Genomic DNA, 22026 nt, shown 5'->3' on the forward strand with positions numbered 1-22026 from the left:
AGACCTAAATAGACATTTCTCCAAAGAATATGTACAGTTTGCCAACAAACACATGAAAGGATGCTCAACATCACTAATCATTAGAGAAACGCAAATCAAAACTACAATGAGGTATCACCTCACACTAGTCAGAATGGCCATCATCAAAAAATTGACAAACAATACATGCTGGAGAGGGTGTGGAGAAAAGGGAACCCTCTAGCACTGTTGGTGGGAATGTAAATTGATACAGCCACTATGGAGAACAGTATGGAGGTTCCTTAAAAAAATAAAAATAGAACTACCCATATGACCCAGCAATCCCACTACTGGGCATATACCCTGAGAAAACCATAATTCAAAAAGAGTCATGTACTACAATGTTCATTGCAGCTCTATTTACAATAGCCAGGACATGGAAGCAACCTAAGTGTCCACTGACATTTGAATGGATAAAGAAGATGTGGCACATATATACAATGGAATATTACTCAGCCATAAAAAGAAGTGAAAATGAGTTATTTGTAGTAAGGTGGATGGACATAGGGATGGTCATACAGTGTGAAGTAAGTCAGAAAGAGAAAAACAAATACCGTATGCTCACACATATATGAATCTAAAAAAAAAAAATGGTTCTGAAAAACTAGGGGCAGGACAGGAATAAAGACAGATGTAGAGTATGGACTTGAGGACACAGGGAGGGGGAAGGGTAAGCTGGGAGGAAGTGAGAGAGTGGCATGGACAGATATACACTACCAAATGTAAAATAGAGAGCTAGTGGGAAGCAGCCGCATAGCACAGGGACATCAGCTCAGTGCTTTGTGTCCTGCTAGAAAGGTGGGATAGGGAGGGTGGGAGGGAGATACAAGAGGGAAGAGATAAGGGGATATATGTATATGTATAGCTGATTCACTTTGTTTTACAGCAGCAACTAACACAACAATGTAAAGCAATTATACTTCAATAAAGATGTTAAAAAAAAAAAAGAATTAACAGGTTCCTTACAAATAAGTCTCCACATTTTATTATTTAAAAATGTATTTAAATACAAGAAAAATTGTAAAATGAAACTTTTAAAAATTAGAAAAAATTAATATATCTCTATATTATCTAGATAAATTGTCATTGTGTAAGTAAACCATGTGCCATACATGTTGGGTTTATTTTAAATTTTATATTTTAGTTTGAATGTTAATGGAGGTATATTCTTAGCTACTTGGTGCACCATGTGGTTGGATTCTACTTTGTATCTACTAGTTAAAGAAACTGATTTTAAAAATAATACTTTGTATAAATTGAATATCTAGATTTAACCACCTCTTCCCAAAATTTTTCAGAGGCAATTGGGATAAGTTACATATTACAAATCTTTTCTTGTTTCAATATTTTAATCTTCAGGTACTGTTATACTTCCCTTAAATTCATCCTTTCTCCTAAAGGAGTGTTAGCTAAACCTCTCTGACCAATACCTGTCCCTACTTAAACAGAGAGATTTAAAGTTGTTGTATACAGCAGGTTACAGGTTATTTTGCAATAAAATAATTTCTGATGAAAAGCAAAATAATAATTTTGATAGTGTTAAATACCTGATGCTAGTAAATAAATACCCTTAGAATTAGGGTAAATATATGGACACCCAGAAGCAAGGAGTCACAAAAACGGAACTACTTCTTCAGTTATGTGCTAATGATAGTATTCTGGTCTTAAGAATCATACACTGTCCTGTTGAATCAAACCTTAATTGGTACAGTATATTTTATACTTCATGCAGTTATCGGGGGAGAGAGATGATGAAAAAGGTGAGATACAGTTTAATGTCTGCTTTCTGGAAGGTGAAAATAGAATCTGCTTTAAAGATTTATCCCAGATAGCAGCCTGTTCCCGTTTTCTCTGTAAATTCTTCCTGATATTATATATCCTCTTTTGATCTGGGGAAGAACTGACAAGTCTGGTATTTATTTTCATGTCTCTGAGCAAGCTTAGTTAGTGGCCTCGTATGGGTACAAACTAAAAGCCATTCAGTTTGTTTAGGTGACTTGTTATATAGTTCATTGGGAGAAGTCATCACCAGGAAAGGAAAAGCCGTATATTCAGTGAACATCTTTTCATCATATCACTATTTTTATGGACTAAAATGACAATGAGATTGCTTTACATGGGAGATCTGTCTCCGGTATATTATGATCTCAATGTCATCACAGACCTGAAACTTTGTAGTTTATATATCTAACTACATTTGCTTCTTTTTCCAACTCTGTAGTACTTCCATGGGAACAGAAAAATGATTAAAATTCTGATTATTAATATGAACAAAACAAAGAACATCTTCAAAATTAAAATTGAGAGAGAAATTGAATCCTGTAAGAGAGTATTCATTTATATTCAAAGAATGCTAATAATCTTCAGTCTTTGTTCATGAGATCTAAAATTCAATCAGTAAATCACCTTAACAACAGAATCCAAAAATGAAAAGGCAAAATAGATTTTTTCCAGGATAACCACTTGCTGCTATTGATCAAAGCTTGATCTAGGTTTATACACTATTGACAAGCTGCAGATGGGATTTTATAGATTATTCAATGTAAATGTAATTTACCAAATGTTTTGGTCATGTTTTCTGTTAGCTATCACTCTTGCTTGTAACATGAGCAAACACAGCAACTGTTCTTTCTTCTGTTGTGATAATCATGGTCCAAAGAATGACCAGCTTTAGGCCAGGAGGTGATTCACTTCTTTGTTTATTTGCCAGACAAATGCAAGTCATTTGCTAGTATGAAGTGTGTAGGTACTTCCTACCCTGCTGCTTACTTAAATCCAGCTTCATGGACATAAGTGTTTAATATTATTTGTTTCAGGTTTGGGATTTTAAGACATTGCTGATACAAAGGTGTCAAAACTAGAGTGATGGCAGAAAATATCACTTTTATTTTTGCAGTGGACATGAAAAACTGTATGAAAAACCTGATTTATAGTTCTTTTCTTTACCTCTTCTGAATTTAGGGCCTCTGTGTTGAGGAAGTCAGTGAGCCTCAGGGGCCAAATCAGAGTTGCAGAAATATCTGGGGTGTTTGAGGCCAGGGTGAGAAAACCTTCCATGTACTGTAAGATGTCCTACAAAACACAGAGAAGAGGCAGGGGAATCTTTCTCTTCCTCTGTAACTAAATCTTGCCATTGTTCCCCTGGAGTAAGCTATAGAAATATTTTCAGATGAGGTATACAGCATGTTAAAAACCAGGACCCATCATTTGAGAGCCTGCCCTCATATTTGATGCCCCAGCTATGTTGTTGTTTTCCCGCTGTCCCTGGCTCTTGTAGTGTGTCCTTCCTGACAGGCCTGCATGCAGTCCTCTCCCTTAGACCTCAGTGCTGGTTGCTCTGAGAGACGACTGCTGATCTCTTTAGTTCTAAAGGCTCCCCAAAGTGAAGTCTAAATACATACATCACCCACATTTTAAGTCATATCACCCACATTTGGTTAAAATCCATCTGCAGTTTTCACATGATAGGTGATACAATAGATTGTTATACATGATTATCTTTATCATGTAAAAATTTGAGCTTCCTTTTAAAAAAGATCTCAATAAATACATAAACCCATACAATATATGAACCTACATACATTCTTTGGTGGTGTGTTGAGGAGTCCATTAAAGAGGAACTGGCTGAAAATAAAGTCCTGAAACCCTCAGCTGAATTCCTTTCCATTTCACAGTCAAGAGTAAGGGGATGGGAGTTTCAAATGAGGAAATAAATGAGGAAAGTAAGGCTTGGTTTTTATTTGGAAGAAACGGTTAATGAAGTCTGGGGTTGTCAGGGGCTCATGGATGGATCTAGTCATATTGATTGAATTCTTGTTCTTTCTCCCCAGATAACCAGGAGTCTCTATTAGTCTTGGAGGTTTGGATTTGTCTCATACCTAGTATCAAATGTTGTGATTTATGGTTGAACAATAACCATATAAATACTTGCTAGAAAAATGATGATGTCCTTAAGTTACCATAGTTATTTTCATTTTAAATTTATCCTGGAAAAAAATGTGGTAAAAGAATGTTAGTGCTGGATTTCTCATAATTCATACCTACAAAGTAGCAAATGAAAGAAAATACTGGCTTAAGTACCATGGCATTAAAGTTCACCTTTCTGCCTCTTACATAGGAAATCAAGAGTAAGATACACTCTGCCTGAGCAATCTTAATCTTTACTTAGGTCTTAGGTCAGAAATATATTGGTTAGGGCCAAAAGCCTAAGCAAAACTTTTAAAACAAAGAGAATCTATTTTGATATTTAGGATCAATTATAAAGTTTGAGGTATATTAGAGTAATAGTGAATTTGTGAATATGAGAATATATAATGTCTCAGTATAAATTTAATCAAATAAGTTATTTTTATTATCAAAAATAGCTATTTTGGAAGCAGCCAAGGAAAAACATAGTTATTGATATGTATGCTTTACAGTTTATAATTGTTCTACAGTTGTTACTGATAAATGCTATCTAAAACCATCCCCACCTCCCCACAAGGAAACATTAGATGGTTTTAATTAATATAGAAAATATGAAAGTAAGATGTGATGTGCTATAACTCATGGGTTCTGTAAATGTAGATTCATAAGGATGAATGCCATCTGCCTTTGTCTGAAGACAAATTACTGAAAACATGGATCTCAGCTTGGAAAATGTGAAATTTAATAGGTTAGTGATCAACTATGATCATTTTAAATTATTCAATGTTAATGAGAGAAGCTTATTTTTCCCAATTTAGCAAGAATTTTTAATCTAGGACATGATTATGGTGATTAATATAACATTCCCTTTTATTTGGAATGGAATCAGTTGGAAACACTTTATGGTTCTTATCAACCCAATTTACACAATTTGCTTATTGCATACGGCACAATTTTGAAATGATTCTTAAAAGTTTAAGTGTGTATGTATGTGATTTTTAATTCTTAAGATTTTTACAGCCATATGAAATAGACTCTAGCAGAGGGAGGTTCTTTTTCGCCATAGCACAAGACAGAAAGAGGAAAGTTTTATGAGAAAAATTTTGCATAAGTTTTCCAGTGCATTAATTAATTAATTTGTCTGTTTCAATATTAGACATTGCTCTAGCATTCCATAAATGGTTTGGGGTTTTTATAAAAGTTCTAGGGCAGGATCAATCAAGTGGCTGCCTTTTGGGTAGCTAAATATTTAAGTAAACTGAGACACTATTTATATATTCCCATCCTATTGAGAATCTCAAAGTGTGGCATTCCTACAAAGTTTTCAGAAGTTTTGTAAAACACCAGGAGCAGGTTTCATACTGAGAAAGCATGGCAACTGTGGGTAACTTGATCAAATCCCATGGTGTGATAGTTTCCTTATAAAATCCCTTCACTACTTAAACAGATTTTAAAGGTAGATTTTATTTTCTGCTTTTGTTTAAGTGTTTAAGTTTTTTTAAACACTTTTGTTTAAGTGTTAAATTAATTTTGTTTAATTTAATATTTGAAGAAGAAGCAATATTTATAAATCAGTTTCAAATTTTAAAAAAAACAGAAAATAAAAAGTTAAATACATTCTCTTTGACTACTGATCATTCTTAGTATTAAGTATCAGTTCAACCTTGGATGTTCTAACTTCTGAGAATTTACATAGATGGTTTAATGAGAACAAAAATCCCTCTCATTTCTCTTATCCAATATGTGTAACATGATTTTCCAGTCAATTATTATTAATTTTTGAGGGGCATTTAAAAATAGACCTGGAAATAATAACTAAAGTCATGTGTTTGACAGTACTGCTCATTATAAAGAAACTGAGAAAGTTGTTAAATATGCCTTAAGCATCTTCATCGTAAGCATAAGCAACATATCTTGGTAACTTCATTTGAATATACTTAATAAAAGTAAGCCAATATTCAAAAGATTGGAAATAAAGTTATGATTTTGAAGTGTTCTTGTGGAGTTGCCTTTAAAGTTCAATATTTAACATACATTTTTTCTTGATTCTATATTATCACCTGGGAAACACATTTTCCCAAAGGGTAGAGGGGAGAAGACCCTCTCCAGCATCCCCATTGTTGCAGCATCCCTTGCTGGAGTGTGCACATCTTGATTTCCAGGACACAGCTGCATTTCTGGCTGTGTGGTCTATATGAATGTTGGTTTGTCACTTATCTGCAAGCAGCATACAGAAGTATCATACGCCCAGGGACTTTGTAACTCTACCATCTAGATGCACAGATTGTATCTTTCTAAATAGCAGAAACAGAAGCCATGTAGTTGCAATGATCTGCTTCCCTTGCTTTCACACCTGGAATAAATATTCTTTATAATTTTGAGAGAAGAGATATATCTTAGGGTAGAAATACAAATAACACAGGGCCATATGTACTGTTTTGACAGTGATCCAAGAGTTTAGGGTGTGAACTAAAAAGTCAAGTTTAATCAGAGTCTGGCCATTCATCCTGCAGTTGCACAGTCAGGGTCTCTTAGTAGGAAAAAGGTGGAGCCATCTCATCTCATTTCCTCAAGGATGGAACAGTGAGAAGCAAAAGGGATCTGGCCAACTGCTATAGGGATGTGGGTTTCATCTAATCAAGAGGATTACTCAGAACTGAATCTTGAATCCAAACACACGTATGATCCATGAGCTAAATGTTCATGTTTCCAAAGCGAAGTGAAACAATACACTGAGTCCAAGATTTGAGCGGTTAAGTATTTAGGTTTAGGAAACCTGGAGGGTAGTCCCAAATAAATGAAGTTCAAACAGGAATGGATAATAGATCTGGGGTCATCCCAGACTGCAGATTGTAACATGGGCCAATGAACCAGAACCATTTTAAGGCTAAAAGTGTCCAATTGCCTCCTGTTTAAGTTCATTTCATGAAGCCATAAATGGGGTTGCCTATAGTGAAGGATCGGATATGCTGGTGGAGAACCAAAGTTGCAAACTTTGTGTTAGACTCTGCCTAATTCCTTACCTTGTCGTACGTTTTTCACAGGTAGGTAGAGGTACTCAGCTCCCATTAGCAGGTTCAGACCAGCATTGTCTCTGGAACAAATCCTGAATTTTGAGAGTAAGAAAGAAAGCAACATAAGGCTTAAAATTAAGTTATCCAGACTCCAAATCAATCTTCTTCTATATTTAAAGCTCTATATTGGACTTGTAATTTATTTAGCAGGCCCCCTTTTCTTGTTGTCTCCAGCTACTGGGTAACTATACCTGTCCCAGAGACAAACTGTCTTGATTTTTGATCAATAGCTCAGCCTCTTTAGGACTAAGTCCTTGTCTAAATTAGAGATCACCTATCTCTAAACCTCAATGCAGTGGTCAGGGGATTGTTGACAGAGCTTAAAAATGCAGGCATTGTGTTGACATAGACTTATCAGATATCATCTTCTGGCATCATGCTTCCCATATGAGGAATGTCAATGTCAATGCATTACCTTGGTGTGTGTTTGGATGTTGTGTATGGTCTATCAGTGTGGAGCTTCTCCTGGCATCTGTACCACCTTCAGTAACTATGTTCCATTTCATGGTTTGTCCCATTGGCTACAGACCATTATGATGAACCAGAGCATTTAATTCATGTAACATATAACATTATGCTGCCATTCTATTTATTTCCCTTTTATATAAAGCTGAGGATGGTCCTCTCTGAAATAACTACAAAAGACCAATATTTGTGTGGCCTAATGAAAACTGGAATTTATTACACTTCTGTTCATAAAATTTTCCCTTGTTTAGTCAACAAATACTTATTGGAGAACCACTTGTATTATAGATGACAGGGATGAAAAGGTGAATTTGGACACATTATCTATTTTTAAGCAATTTACATTATTGTGGAAGAGGCTTAGAAATAATTATGTTACAATATGACAAGTGTTTATAAAAATGGTAAATACATGCTAGGTAGTGGCAAAGGGGGTTACCAGTTTCTGCTGGAGGGGCTGGTACTAACAAATGTTGATTATTTTGCCACTTCTGCTCAGTGCTGCTTTGTTATTCAGGGTAACAAATGAATTAAAGAACCCCTCCATGACATTACACATTTCTTTATATATCTAAAACCTATTTCCTTGCCACATTTTTAAAGACATTTCAAATTTTCTAAAATTACATGCTATGTTCTTGCCATGCCTGTGATATTCGAGTAATCTTCTCAGTTTTAAAAATACCTTTATCAAAAACGATTTCCACGCTGTCTGATATTTTTGAGACTATAGTCAACTCTAATGTCCTCAGCTTTGTTATAATCAAGAATGAAATATTTATAGAAAATAACATGATGAACTTTTGCATATTTTAGTCACTCTGCTCAATTTTAAACAATATTTCCATGACACGCTAGAAGAGATTTATCAGCATAGCACATTCCGAATCAAGTTGATACAGCAGTTTTCTCCTAACCTTTTCAAAATCACCTTATTTCTTACCAAAGTTTTCTTGCACTTCAGGAGATAGGCAATTGTGTGAAGTTATCTTGGGAGCAGACTAAAAACCCCATCCTAAGCAAGGAGCCCGGTGACCTGAGTTAATTGGATGCCCATCCTGAGAACTCTGTATAGTGAGATGTGTTAATTGCATTGCCTTATCACAATATAATGATGCAATTAACTTGTATCACCACTGTGGACTGTTTGTTAGCACACATTTTTATTTCAAAGATATCAATACCCACAAAGACTAGCACACATTCTGTCTAGCAAGATTTGACATATAATTGTGCTGAAATGTGCTTTCTAGTGGATATTCAATCTCTAGTGACCATGATCTTTGGAAAAAAAAAAAAAATGTTCTCAGCATGAAGAGAAAAGAAAGGAAAATGATTCTCTTGAAAAATTTAAGCCATTTACATATTTTTTCTTGCTCAGCAAGTCTACATCTAGTGCTCCTAGTTCAGCAAACATTTTCTTTCCTCTTTCAACGTGCTTGCCTTCAAGCTCCTGCACAACTTTCCTTCTTTATAAGTTATCGGTATCTATGTAATTAGCCAGAGGGCTTTAATTATTTTAGTAGAAACTGCAGAGAAAATTAACAGCAATATTTTGTATTTATAGGGGTAGTAATTTTACTATAATTCCAGTGTCCTGAATATCACATCTCTGAAAAAAAAACACAGGTGGAAAATAAGTCTACCCTGAACTTGTTTCTTCATGTGGAAAAAAATATCTGTATATTCACGACAACCAGTAGAAGCTGCCGTGATTGCCATGGCCCCTAACCTTGCTGTCATTGTCAAGGAAGCAAGGTTAGGGGCCATAAGAATTGCTACCATAATGTTCTTTCCCTATTGTTTTGAACAATGTGGGGCTGATATCAGTACTAAGAATAGTAATAGCACATTTGAAGTTAGCATTTTCTTGATGCTCCAGATGCGGAGGAAGATTCTGCATGCGTACATACACAGTCTTGTATCTTCATGGCTCTGCAAAAAGCAGTTAGATTTAAGCAAGTGCATTATGCATTTTCCCTCTCCTGGCAAAATCACTATGATTTAATATAATTATGTTACTATGCACAAGTGAGCACCTCTTCCATCTGTTTTCCACAAAGACTGTGCATTCAGCAAATAGTCTTGGGTGGCTAAAGGATCTCAAGAACTGCTCCACAGCTAAGCCTTTCCAGATGCCTGCAAATATCCGGGTGTAAGGCACTTGCTGTCTCCTTTCATCAGTCATAAATTGGTACATCCTGACCTTCAGGCAATTTAAATTCAACTTTTAATTACCCATAATTTTTTGAAGTTATTTGGTCAACTTTTCTTGGTTTAAAAAAAAAAAAGTTAAATTGTGCTTTTTTTTGTGATTTCCTTGCTGCTTTTCCCACTCTGATTTTTGTCTTCTGTGTTGTTCTAGGAAGGCATGTGTTAGATTAGTCTTTCATTTCATCCTTGTCTGTACTTACTACATTCCACAACATGGAGCCCTGAGAAATGCATTGCTTTATGGATGATGAGATATGTTCATTAAACATGGATTCTGAAAGCCATTATGTAATTTTATCCTGATATCATAAATAATTAAAAGTAAATAAGGAAGAGAAATAATTTTTCTCACTATCATTTATTCACAAGGAGTACGTAATTTCATGCTGAGTTGTATTTGTTTCTGCCCATGAGTACTTAAGCCAGTAAAATATTCTTTCAGAAATGATTGAGGAACCATCTCACTACCAATCAGAATTATAATGGTGGGTGTAATTAATGAACAACTTGAATCAAGATGTTATTAGGTGATTTGGGGATAAAATGAATTAATTATGGTGAATAATTCATTTTTTCCCAATACAATAGAGGTATCTTTTTGTGAAAGAAATTCACAAAAGATATACCTATTTCTGTGTTAAGGAATCCTGGAAGGAAATAAATTTTTCCTCTCAAGAGTAGGTGGCTTCTGCCAAGTCTTTCCCCGATTTTATAGGAGGCAGAGAAACAAACCAATGAGAGGTAAAGAAAATTTCTGATGCTTTTGATCTGTAAAATTCGGGCACTGTCCATATTTATTAATGCCACATGCTAAATCTGCTTTTGTCTTTTTCAATTATGGTTAATTGACAATAAGCAGATTTTGATTTCTTGGAATCTCTAACATTAAGATCAAGAGATTTAAGACAGATCTCTTATAGTCTTTTATATAATTTATGATAAAATATTTTATTATATAACGTGTAATATATTATATACATGTATAACCATATTGTCTCTAATATATTTATATACATATATATGTATGTGTTATATGTATATACATATATATTTGTATGGTCTCATGGCTGAGAAATAAGTTAAATGACTGTGAATGGCATGATATATGAAACATGTTGGACTGAATATAAAATATATATTTGCATGGTCTCAAAGGTGATGAGTGGGCTGAATGGCTTGAATATATATGTCCCTTTTGCTGATATACAAGCCTTCCACACTCAGTTTCCTACCTATAGCATCAATTGCATCATGTATGCTTAAGAAGCAGCTTCCTCAGATGCATGCCCAATTATCATAAAATATTCTGTTGGGAAAAGAGATGTTACATAGAAAATAAATTTGGCTGTGTAGATTAATGCCACTACCTTGATCAATACAAGTTAATAGGTGTCCTAGCCTACTAAGTAAACAGTATGTTTAATTTATGGACAGTTTATTTTTTGATAGTTTTTATTATTGGCTCCTACTTTGATTTTTCTTTTCAATCTACATTCTTCTGCTTTTCAGTTGAACACCTTGTTCTTAGATTCACAATCCCCTTTTTTCATTTTACCCTAGAACAAAATATTAATCTCTCCAAAGTCATTAATAATGGACTACGATACCAGAATCAGATGTATTAAGACTGAACTCAGAGATTCTTTAAAATTATGATGTTGTTGGCTGCTAAACAAAAAGACAAGAAATAAACAGAAATAACATAAGAGATAATCTGAATTTTAGCATATACTACTCATTTGGCTCATGAGATAATTGCTTATACATGCTTTTGGTACATAGACAGTGTTTACCTTTGGTGGATATTTAGCTGCATAGTTTCCTTACCCAAATGAGTATCTTTTCAATACATCCAAGTGTGTAATTTAATAAAAAGCTGACAACCAAGTTGCCATCTTTTAACCTTTTCTTGGTCTAAGGTGGAGTTCTCTTTTGCTATAGTATTTGATTCCTTTAAATTTCTTTTAATACATTCAACTCCTTATCTTTTTTTAATTTTTTTTTAAATTTTTTTATTTTTTTGGTCGTGCCACACGGCATGCGGGATCCTAGCTCCCCGACCAGGGATTGAACCCATGCCCCCTGCAGTGGGAGTGCGGCGTCTTAACCACTGGACCGCCGGGGAAGGCCCCCAACTCGTTATCTCTTTTATTCTAAAATATTTCTTTTAAAATTCACTTTTCCCCTCCTTGTAAAAGCAATATCCTCTTTTTTTTAAATACATCTTTATTGGAGTATCATTGCTTCACAATGTTGTGCTAGTTTCTGTTGTACAACAAAGTGAATCAGCCGTATGCATACATGTATCCCCATATCCCCTCCCTCTTGAGACTGCTTCCCACCCTCCCTATCCCACCCTTCTAGGTGGTCACAAAGCACCGATCTGATCTCCCTGTGCTATGCGGCTGCTTCCCACTAGCCATCCATTTTACATTTGGTAGTGTATATATGTCCATGCTATTCTTACTTCACCCCAGCTTCTCCCTCCCCTGCCCCATGTCCTCAAGTCCATTTTCTATGTCTATGTCTTTATTCCTGCCCTGCCACTAGGTTCATCAGTACCATTTTTTTTTTTTAAAAAGACAATATCCTCTTTAGTATATTTTTTTCTTAACTTGTTTGAAAGATATTGGTAAAAGAATTCTTCACATTTTTCTTTGCTCCCTGGAAACTCTGAATATCTACTTTTCTACATTAAGGCAAAGCATATATTTCACCTCCAATGTGGGTCCCTGAAGAAGGTGGAGTGTTTGCTGAAGGATGATGCCTACATCTTCTATTGATTCCACTCTGTAATATCTCTCATCTATCCCCTCCTTTCCATGTCCAATGCTTGTTCTCCAAACCATCAACAAAGATGTCAGCTTTCCAGACCCTTATCTTCCATTTCTGTATTACATTCTGATATAAAAGTAATCTTCTGAAAACATGTTTTTTATCAAATTTTTTAAAAAAATCATGCTTTCAGAATAAAATCTAAATTCCTAAATGTCACATTTAATATTCTTTATTATTTTAGACTTGGTTTCTTTTATCAAAATTAATTAGAATCACTTACTTCTTCTACCAGTTTTAACTCTGTTCTCATCCCTGTGGATTCTTTGCACTTTCCTGAAATGATTTCAGCAGCATCTTTTGTGTGGCATGGTCTCCTTAACACCTTCTCAATCTGAAATCCTCCTGCCCTTCACGTGCATACCTAGCACATGGGAAGCCTTTTAACCATGACTCTCTTAACTTCATATGGCTTTCCCACTTGTATTATAATTATTTATAAATGAATTATTCTTCTTAAGCAGCAAGCCCTGTAGAGACAGAATCTGCTCGTGAATCATCTTTGTATATCCCTACACTGCTTTGCACTTAATGAGCCCTTAATAATTACTTGATGAATAAAAATGAATGGGTTAATTAGGTGATACATAGTTTTGTGTAGTGATCTATACCTAGAGTGGCCCTGATAGGTCAGAAACAAAATACTTAGATCGGGCTTCCTGTATTTCAGTAAAGTTTACCATAGGAAGGATTGTTGATAAGTTTATTAGATTTTTTTCCTCAAGGAGATCACAGTCTAGTTGAGAAGACTAGGTAAAGTGTTGTTCAGGAACAAATAATAAAATGCAATGTAGTAGGGTTCAATAGAGATGTAGATCATAAATGCCACACACATATGCAGGAGAAATGAATATTCTGAGGAGGGGTTAAATTAAGGCCACACATAGTTGAATGTTGAATCATGTAGAATTGATAGAATTTGAATAGGCAGAGAAGAGGTGAGAATGACCTTTAGAACTGATTTCTTGGTTAGTAATGGAATTACTCAGGGTTGCTGCTGGATTTGAATAAGTATCAAAGCAACTTTGTATACTTCTCTCTGCTAAAGCTGCTTTCAAGACTCTGGAAGTTCCACATAAGGAGAGATGTTCACTCCTTTTGAGAGTAAAATCAAAATTCTAGAATTAGAATTTTTGTGGCACTTCTTTCTACAAACAATAATCCAGAGGAGGCACTGAATAACCTCTGTAGAAGGGTCAATAGAAACAACTACTCTGAGCAACAATAGGCTGTTGCTCTTTTACCCAACAAGCCTAGGAATTATTCTAACAACTTGTTGCCTTTGTGACTGGCCCATACCTACATCAATTCGGACCTGTCCTATTTTTAAAACATCTGTGCTATATAAATCCTAAATGGTATTAATAACACGGCACATGAATAATTGATTGCATTTACTAATACTTAACATTTTCAGCAAATTTCCATGATCCTCAAGGAGACTATGTGCTTAAAGTACTAAAGAAAATGAAGTTTCTGCAATTTGATTAATTGACACCCTAAGGACCTGACCTATTCACCTGCTGAGATACTAACTATGCAAAAGTGAAAGTATATGAGAGCAGAATTATAATTACCTGGGATAAGGCCAAGAAAGAATTCACTATATAATTTAGCAGCACATTCAACAGTTTACTAAGGGATCCAGGTTTGAAGATTTTCTTTTAATTACTAATTTTGGTATGTTCCAGATAATATTTGTAGTTCCTCTAATGACATAACAGCAAAATTTTTACATTGAGAAGTCATTGAAAAGAGCCCTGGATTTCTCTTGTCTGTTTCCAAATTTTCATAGGATGCAGATTTCCACAGCTTTACTCTTAAATTTTTGCTTTCTATATCATTCCTTTTATTATTATTATTATTTTTTAATTTAAAGGGTGTCCCTCTTGCTCCACTGCTGCATGTCCAGATCCTATAAACCGTCCAGGTCCCAGTGGAAGTTCTGCTCAACCTTGAACTCTTTAGTATTCCTCTTGGTTGGAAGTAATCTCTCCCTTCTCAGAAAGTCTTCATACTTGACCTTTCCTCTTAGGTTCTTGTGCTTGTACTGTATGCTTATCATTTACCAGCATTCTTGAATATATTAATTGTATTTTTAAAAATTATAAAGTCTAATGTAAAACTTTACTCTTTGGTTTTGATGAACATCCTATGATTAGGTAACATGTTGACATAAGAGGAAGCTGGGTGAAGAGTACATAGGAACTTTCTGTTCTATTTTTGCAAGTCTTCTGTGAGTTCAATTTAAAAAAAAAATTTTTTTAACATCTTTATTGGAGTATAATTGCTTTACAGTGATGTGTTAGTTTCTGCTATATAACAAAGTGAATCAGTTATACATATACATATATCCCCATATCTCTTCCCTCTTGCATCTCCCTCCCTCCCACCCTCCCTATCCCACCCCTCTAGGTGGTCACAAAGCATCGAGCTGATCTCCCTGTGCTATGCAGCTGCTTCCCACTAGCTATCTATTTTACATTTGGTAGTGTATATATGTCCATGCCACTCTCTCACTTCATCCCAGCTTACCCCTCCCCCTCTCCACATCCTCAAGTCCATTCTCTAGTAGGTCTGTGTGTTTATTCCTGTCTTGCCCATAGGTTCTTCATGACCTTTTTTTTTTTTTTTTTTTAAGATTCCATATATATGTGTTAGCATATGGTATTTGTTTTTCTCTTTCTGACTTACGTCACTCTGTATGACAGGCTCTAAGTCTATCCACCTCACTACAAATAACTCAATTTTGTTTCTTTTTCTGGCTGAGTAATATTCCATTGTATATATGTGCCACATCTTCTTTATCCATTCATTTGTTGATGGACACTTAGGTTGCTTCCATGTCCTGCCTATTGTAAATAGAGCTGCAATGAACATTGTGGTACATGACTCTTTTTGAATTATGGTTTTCTCAGGATATATGCCCAGTATTGGGATTGCTGGGTCATATGGCAGTTCTATTTAAAAAATCTTTTTAATAGAACGTATGATTAGTTATTATACTTGAGCAGAATGTTTGAGGTCAGCCAAGTGATGGTGTTATGTAATTACAGGTCTGCAAAAATGTACAATCAAGAGGATAAATAATAGATCTCAGACCAGAGACTTTGTCAGCTTTCCCTGAACCTCTGAAATAAAAGTGGAGCTGATAAAAGCTCTAAAACACTACAAAAGATAGAGATCCCTCATTTCAACGTTTTTGTCAATCCACAACTTTCTTGAGATCATTTGCCAACCAATAGTCCTTTCCCAAGCATTTTTTTTCTTTCAGACAAAATTTAGGCCACTAAAATCTTTGAGAAAAGGTAAATATATATGAATAAATTGTTAAGGAGAGCAAAAAGGAGTTTTGTTTTAATGAAACTCCATAGCTTTGCCTTAACATTTCCTTGCAATAAACATCTATTTAAAGGGAAATGAGAATTTTAAAAAAGGATTGATTAATTCAGAGTCTAGAAAATAAGTTTACAAATCCCACATACAGTGACCAAAAAAAAAAAAAAAAGTGACATCTGCAGTTGATCCATTCATTAAAAGAAGACAATCTGTGCAGCCCATTTCTGTAACTGTTTTGCAGACTGGCTAAACTCTTCATTCTCATAAAATTAGAGATGGGCTGTTTGGTTTATTGGTTAATACTGCAGAAGCAGAATGGTCCTATGTTTGCCAGTTCACAAACCCTGTAGATGTTTATCCACTCGCGGCAGTGCCAGCCTGCTGCATTATTTCAGCAAGCTACGTTTCCTCGATGAAAAACCAGCAGCTGCTCACTCAAAATAAACTTGTTTCTGTTTATGCTGTCAGCAGAAAGCTGTTTTAAAAAATCATTAGATGCATCATGCTGTTGCAGTATGTTAAATTGTGAAACTAAAAATTCATTCCTGAAAGATAAGCACCATGTTACCTCCATGACTCAATCAGAGTGTTTCTATCTTCTTTCTGAATTATTCAAATACAGATAAGACTGGTGATCTCGGGTGTTTAGACACAATGTTAATGATGCCAGGATGATGGGTTGAAGCCTCTTCCAGGTTAGTGAGCATTAGACAAAGGAAAATGTGGAGAAAATACTACAATAAGATCAGGAGACCTGGTACTGATGCTGGCTCTGCCAACCACAATCTGTATGATCTGGGATATGTCTCTTGATCCATCTGAGCTGCATTTTTTAATGTAATCTAAGTGGTCTCTTAAGAACATCACATGTTATCATGTGTTGTTATTATTGTTAGCATTTTTCATCAGTTGTGAGAGTATGCATGATTGATACAAATTTATTCTGACCCTGGTTAAATTACACAAAGCGCTGTTTTACTAAAACAGTCAATAAAGATATCTTTATATTAAAAGAGTGACACATTTACTTTGTCAACTTAAAATATCTAGAAGTAGTTTTTTTTTTTTAATATTATTTAATTTTGGCTGTGTTGGGTCTTCGTTGCTGCACGCGGGCTTTCTCTAGTTGCAGAGAACGGGGGCTACTCTTCGTCATGGTGCGTGGGCTTCTTATTGAGGTGGCTTCTCTTGTGGAGCACGGGCTCTAGGCGTGCAGGCTTCAGTAGTTGCAGCACGTGGGCTCAATAGTTGTGGCTCACGGGCTCTAGAGCGCACGCTCAGTAGTTGTGGCACACGGGCTTAGTTGCTCCGCCGCATGTGGGATCCTCCCAGACCAGGGCTCGAACCCGTGTTCCCTGCATTGGCAGGCGGATTTTTAACCACTGCACCACCAGGGAAGTTCCTAGAAGTAGATTTTGAATTTTCTCCACCAATTATCATTGGTAAAATAAAATATGGTGATACTATAAGATAAATTACCATACTGCTAGTACAGTATTCATTAGAAAATTGGATTGCATTCATTAGAATGTTAATGAACTAACAGAGAGCATCAAAAAACATTATTCATTTAAAAGAAAACAAGTAGAAAAGTAGGTTATGTGTTGCTTGTCCCATTTTTATAAAATAAAAATATATACATATATATATAGGCATACATACAAACATATATACATACACAGAGTTGTAGAGTAAGATACTACTAAACTATTTAAAAGTTGTTTTACTTTGGGAGAGGTAATAATATGGGAGATCTCCATTTTCATGTTTTATACTTTTATAATATTTGAAGTTTTATAGTTAATTTTTTTTTTGTTTTTTTTTGTTTGTTTTTTCATATCCTTTGCTTTAGTGAATCTTCTTGATAGCCCCAAGAATTTAAAACATTACACCAAGGACAAAAAATCTTAAGGTGTAAAGCCAATGTAGGATCTTGGGCCAAATATAGTATTAGGATTCTGGAGGTTGGGTACTTGATATGCTGCCTATGGTAAACTGTGAACAAGCGTTCTGGAGGTAGTGGCTCATTTGTCCCCATGAACAGTAACATCTGAGCAACATATGGTCAGGACTTCCTGATGGCTGTACTCCACGGACATTCCATGGTAAAGCTGTGGCATCTCTTCATTGGATCACCACCACCATCTGTCTTCAGGGTCATTAAAATCCCACTTAAACCTGATTCTCAAAAAGGACTCCCCCCCCCCCACCCCCCGCTTCTCCTGTAATTTCTCCAACTCTGCTCTCACTATAGAGAACAAGTCTTTTTTGAGCCCGAGTTTCTGTAGTTTGCACATCAATTTTTTTCAAGGATGTCTACAGCGTGTTGACTGTGTTCAGCCCCAGGTCATTTCCTAAAGGGTTCAGATTAACCAGGCTTTTACTGCTTCTGAGAACAGAAGAGAGATGCTGGCAGCAATCAGGTGTTAAATTGCATTTCTCCAACCCAAGTGTCTCCAACACATAATTTGGATGTTTCAGAACCCTGCACAGCTCTTTCACCCCATCATCCTGAACATCAGTTTTCCCAACATCCAGAATCTTCACATTACGATTGTGCTTGAGGGAGTGAGCAAGCTCTCGACAGCCCTCCGCCATGAAAGAACAATCTGACGAGTCCAGGTACTGCAGGTTGCAATCTGGATGACTCAAGGCCTCACAGAGAAACTTCACTCCCTCATCTCCCAGGTTATTTTTCCACAGATTCAGGTGTGTCAAGCTCTTGTTCTGGAGGAGAGCATCTGACAAATACCTACAACTGGGTGCACCAAGCTGGGAGAACCAGAGCACCAATCTCTAAGACACACTTGGGGTGAGTCAGGGAAGCACACAGCAGCCTTACACCAACATCTTGGAGCTGATTAATTCCCAGGTACAGGTGAGTCATTTCCTTGGTGCTGGTGAGAAGCAAGGCCAGGTCCTGACAGTTGGCCACCGACAGTTTGCATTTCTCCAGTGACAGCTCCTTCAGGGGACAGTTGGATGTCTCGATGGGCCCCCACAGTCTTTTCAGCTCAACATTAGAGAGATTGTTGTCCCCCAGGCTGAGGAAGCTCAGACTTGAGTACTTGCTGAGTTCCGTAAGGAGCTGATGACAAACTCAAGAGGTGAAGCTACAAGATTCCAACCAAAGATACTTGACGTTGCAGGCTGAGTGCTCAGAGTTCTAAAAATTATCATGGACACAGTAATTGCTAGGTTGTTAGAGCTCAGGTCCAGATGGGTCAGCTTGTGCTTACCATGAAGCACAAGGACAAGCTCCTTCAGAATCTTCATGGAAGATACCGATTTGCACGTCAGTTTTTGGAGTTTGCACCTTGGATTTCTCAGCTCATAACAGTTTCTTCATAGATGAAGTATTAAGCTTGCTTCATACGTTAAGCTTAAGTATTAAGTATCAGGTCCAGGTCTCTCATGTTCCCATTGTGAAACATGGAGCAAATATTCTCCCACTGACGTATCCTAAAATTGACAACACTTGTCTCCAGAGTTTCCAAGTCAGAAGTCAATTTTGTTTCAAGGATTGGACCCCTGACAGAGAGCCTCAGTTTAACTTTTGACAGTGCTTTAGGCAAAAGGAAGAAACCCGGAGTTGCTGATACCCATAAATGTCGAGATCAGCTTCAAGGAGGTGATTCAAAATCTGCCTTGCAAAGTTTTCGTCCTGAGTCTCATGTAAGCCCTGGAAAAACTGTGGGAATTCAAAGTGGACTGAGACAGCATTACACTTCTCCAACTCTTCTGCCCAATCTAATAATTCATCCGTTACCCTGGGACATTTCACAATGTAAAGTATCTTCTAGTTCTCTTGCTAGGTCTCTTTTAAAAAGACCAAAGAAAAAAGAGCCATCTGATGCCAATAGAAGTTTGTGTTAGGAGCCCAGCCCCTGATGATAGTCTTGGAAGGTATGACAGGGGTTGGGAAGACCACCCTGACAATGAAGGTCATGCTGCACTGGGCAGAGGGCATATTCTTTCAGCCCGTATTCTCCTATGTTTTCTATATCAGCTGCCATAAAGTGGGAGAGATTGTGAACACCACCTTTGCTGGCCTGCTTTCCAGGGACTGGTCTGACTCTCAGGTCCCCACTGAAGAGTTCAGGAGTCATCCTGAGAGGCTCCTGTTTGTCACTAACAGCTTTGAAGAAATGACTACGTCCTCCAACTTGTACGACAGCCCGCCCTGTACAAACTGGTACCAGCAATCCCAAGTGGCTAGAATCATACTCCATTTGCTGAAGAAGGACTTGGTTCCCATGGCTACCTTACTGAGAATGACCAGAGACTATGGTAATGAAGATCTTAAAAATTTGTTATTGAATCCATGCTTTGTCGCCATCTCAGGGTTCACAGAGGGAGACTGGGAGGAGTATTTCACCAGGTTCTTTGGTGACCAAGACAAAGCTAATAAAATCTTGCATTGGGTAAGAAAAATGGAAACTCTATTTTGTTCCTGCTCTGCCCCCCTGGTGTGCTGGACTGTGTGTTCCAGCCTGAAGTGGCAGATGGCAAGAAATCCTTCTTTCCGGCTGAGCACCCAGACCACCACCAGTGTCTATGCCTATTTTTTCTGTAGCTTGTGTGCAACAGCAGAGGTGAGTTTGTCAGATCAGAGCTGGTCAGAACAGTGGAGAGACTTCTGTTCTCCGACTGCAGAAAGGATGTGGTTCTCAAACTTCACATTTGCAAAAGAAGCCATGGAATACAAGCATCTGGAAGCCTCTTTTATTGATTCTCTCTTGAGGTTGAATGTTCTTCGAAAGGTCAAAGATTGTGAGGATTTCACTCACAAAAGTTTGAAAGTTTGAAAATTGATTTCACTCACCAAAGTTTCCAGGTGTTTTTCAGGGCCATGTTCTAGGGAACAAGAGGATCCCTTGGTGGTCTCCCAAAGCATCAAGAGATGACAGTGTTCCTGAATGACGCTTTCATTAATGTTTGTCTTATAATAACAAATAACTAATATACATTAAAATATTTTAGTGAAAATATGCTAATATAATAAACTTTTTTGAGGTAAAATTTTAAGTGTACGTTTTTATGAATTTTGAGAAATGTGTGCACGTGAGCCATCACTCTGAAAAAGTATGTTAGAATCTTTGTAGTCAATCCTCCCACCCCCAACCCTTGGCCCCAGACAAACACTGATCTTATTTTTCAATTAATTTACTTCTTTTAGATGTAAATGGAATCATATAGTCTCCTCTTCATATTTCTCTTCTTTTGATCAATATTGGTTTTTAGACTCAACCATGCTGTATTGTATTCACACAGTAGTTGGCTCCTTGGCATTGCTGATTACATTATACATTGTTATGCAATTATTATTACATTATACAAATATGCCACAATTTGGTTTTTCATTTCCCTCTTGTTGGATATTTGCATTATTTTCAGATTTTTCCTATGAATAATTTTATAAACATTCATGTACAAGTATTCTATAGGCAAATGTTTTATTTCTCTTGGGTATATACCCAACACTAACACTGCTGGATCATAGGGTAGAAGTATGTTTAACTTTACAAGAAACTGCTGAAGAGTTTTCCAGCGTGGTTGTACGGAAATGGCTGTGGTCTCATACAGAAATGTATGAGAGTTTCAGTTGTTCCATATACTTGTCAACACTAGATATCGTCAGCTTTTTAAATGTTGGCTATTCTTATGGCTACCCACTGGTGTCTCTTTATAGTTTACATTTTATTTCCTTGGTGATTAAAAAAAAATGCTGGCCATCTTTTCACATGCTTATTTATATATCTTCTTTCGTGAATTGTCTGTTCAAAGATTTTGCCCATTTAAAAAATGTTGTGTGGTTTGTCCTTTTATCATTGAGTTCTAAAAGCTCTTACAAATACATTGTCAGCTACAGGTGTTACAAACATTTTCTCCTAATCTGTAGCTCATCTTTTCATTAACAGTAAGCTGAAAAATTGAATGTTTTGCCTTTGATGAACTCCAGTTGATCATTTAAGGCTTTTTGTGTTCTGGAAATCTTTGCCAACCTACAAGTTGCAAAAATTATCTCTTATATTTTCTTCCAGAAGTTTTATCATTTTACCTTTTGTGTTTAGGTCTTTTTTACTTTTATAATCAGAAAATACACAGCAATATTTTTTAGTGAAAATGTGGTACTTTTAACATAAATAAATGTAGACTTCTACAAACCACTTTC

The 22026-nt window shown here is 36.3% G+C and overlaps 1 pseudogene; it reads right to left on the minus strand.

Annotated features, from left to right (window-relative positions):
* Positions 1-17983: 17983 nt before the first annotated feature.
* On the minus strand, positions 17984-20083 carry LOC118889907 (annotated as a pseudogene).
* Positions 20084-22026: the final 1943 nt, after the last annotated feature.

This window comes from Balaenoptera musculus, chromosome 2 (assembly GCF_009873245.2).
Source record: "Balaenoptera musculus isolate JJ_BM4_2016_0621 chromosome 2, mBalMus1.pri.v3, whole genome shotgun sequence".
NCBI classification, from domain to species: domain Eukaryota; kingdom Metazoa; phylum Chordata; class Mammalia; order Artiodactyla; family Balaenopteridae; genus Balaenoptera; species Balaenoptera musculus.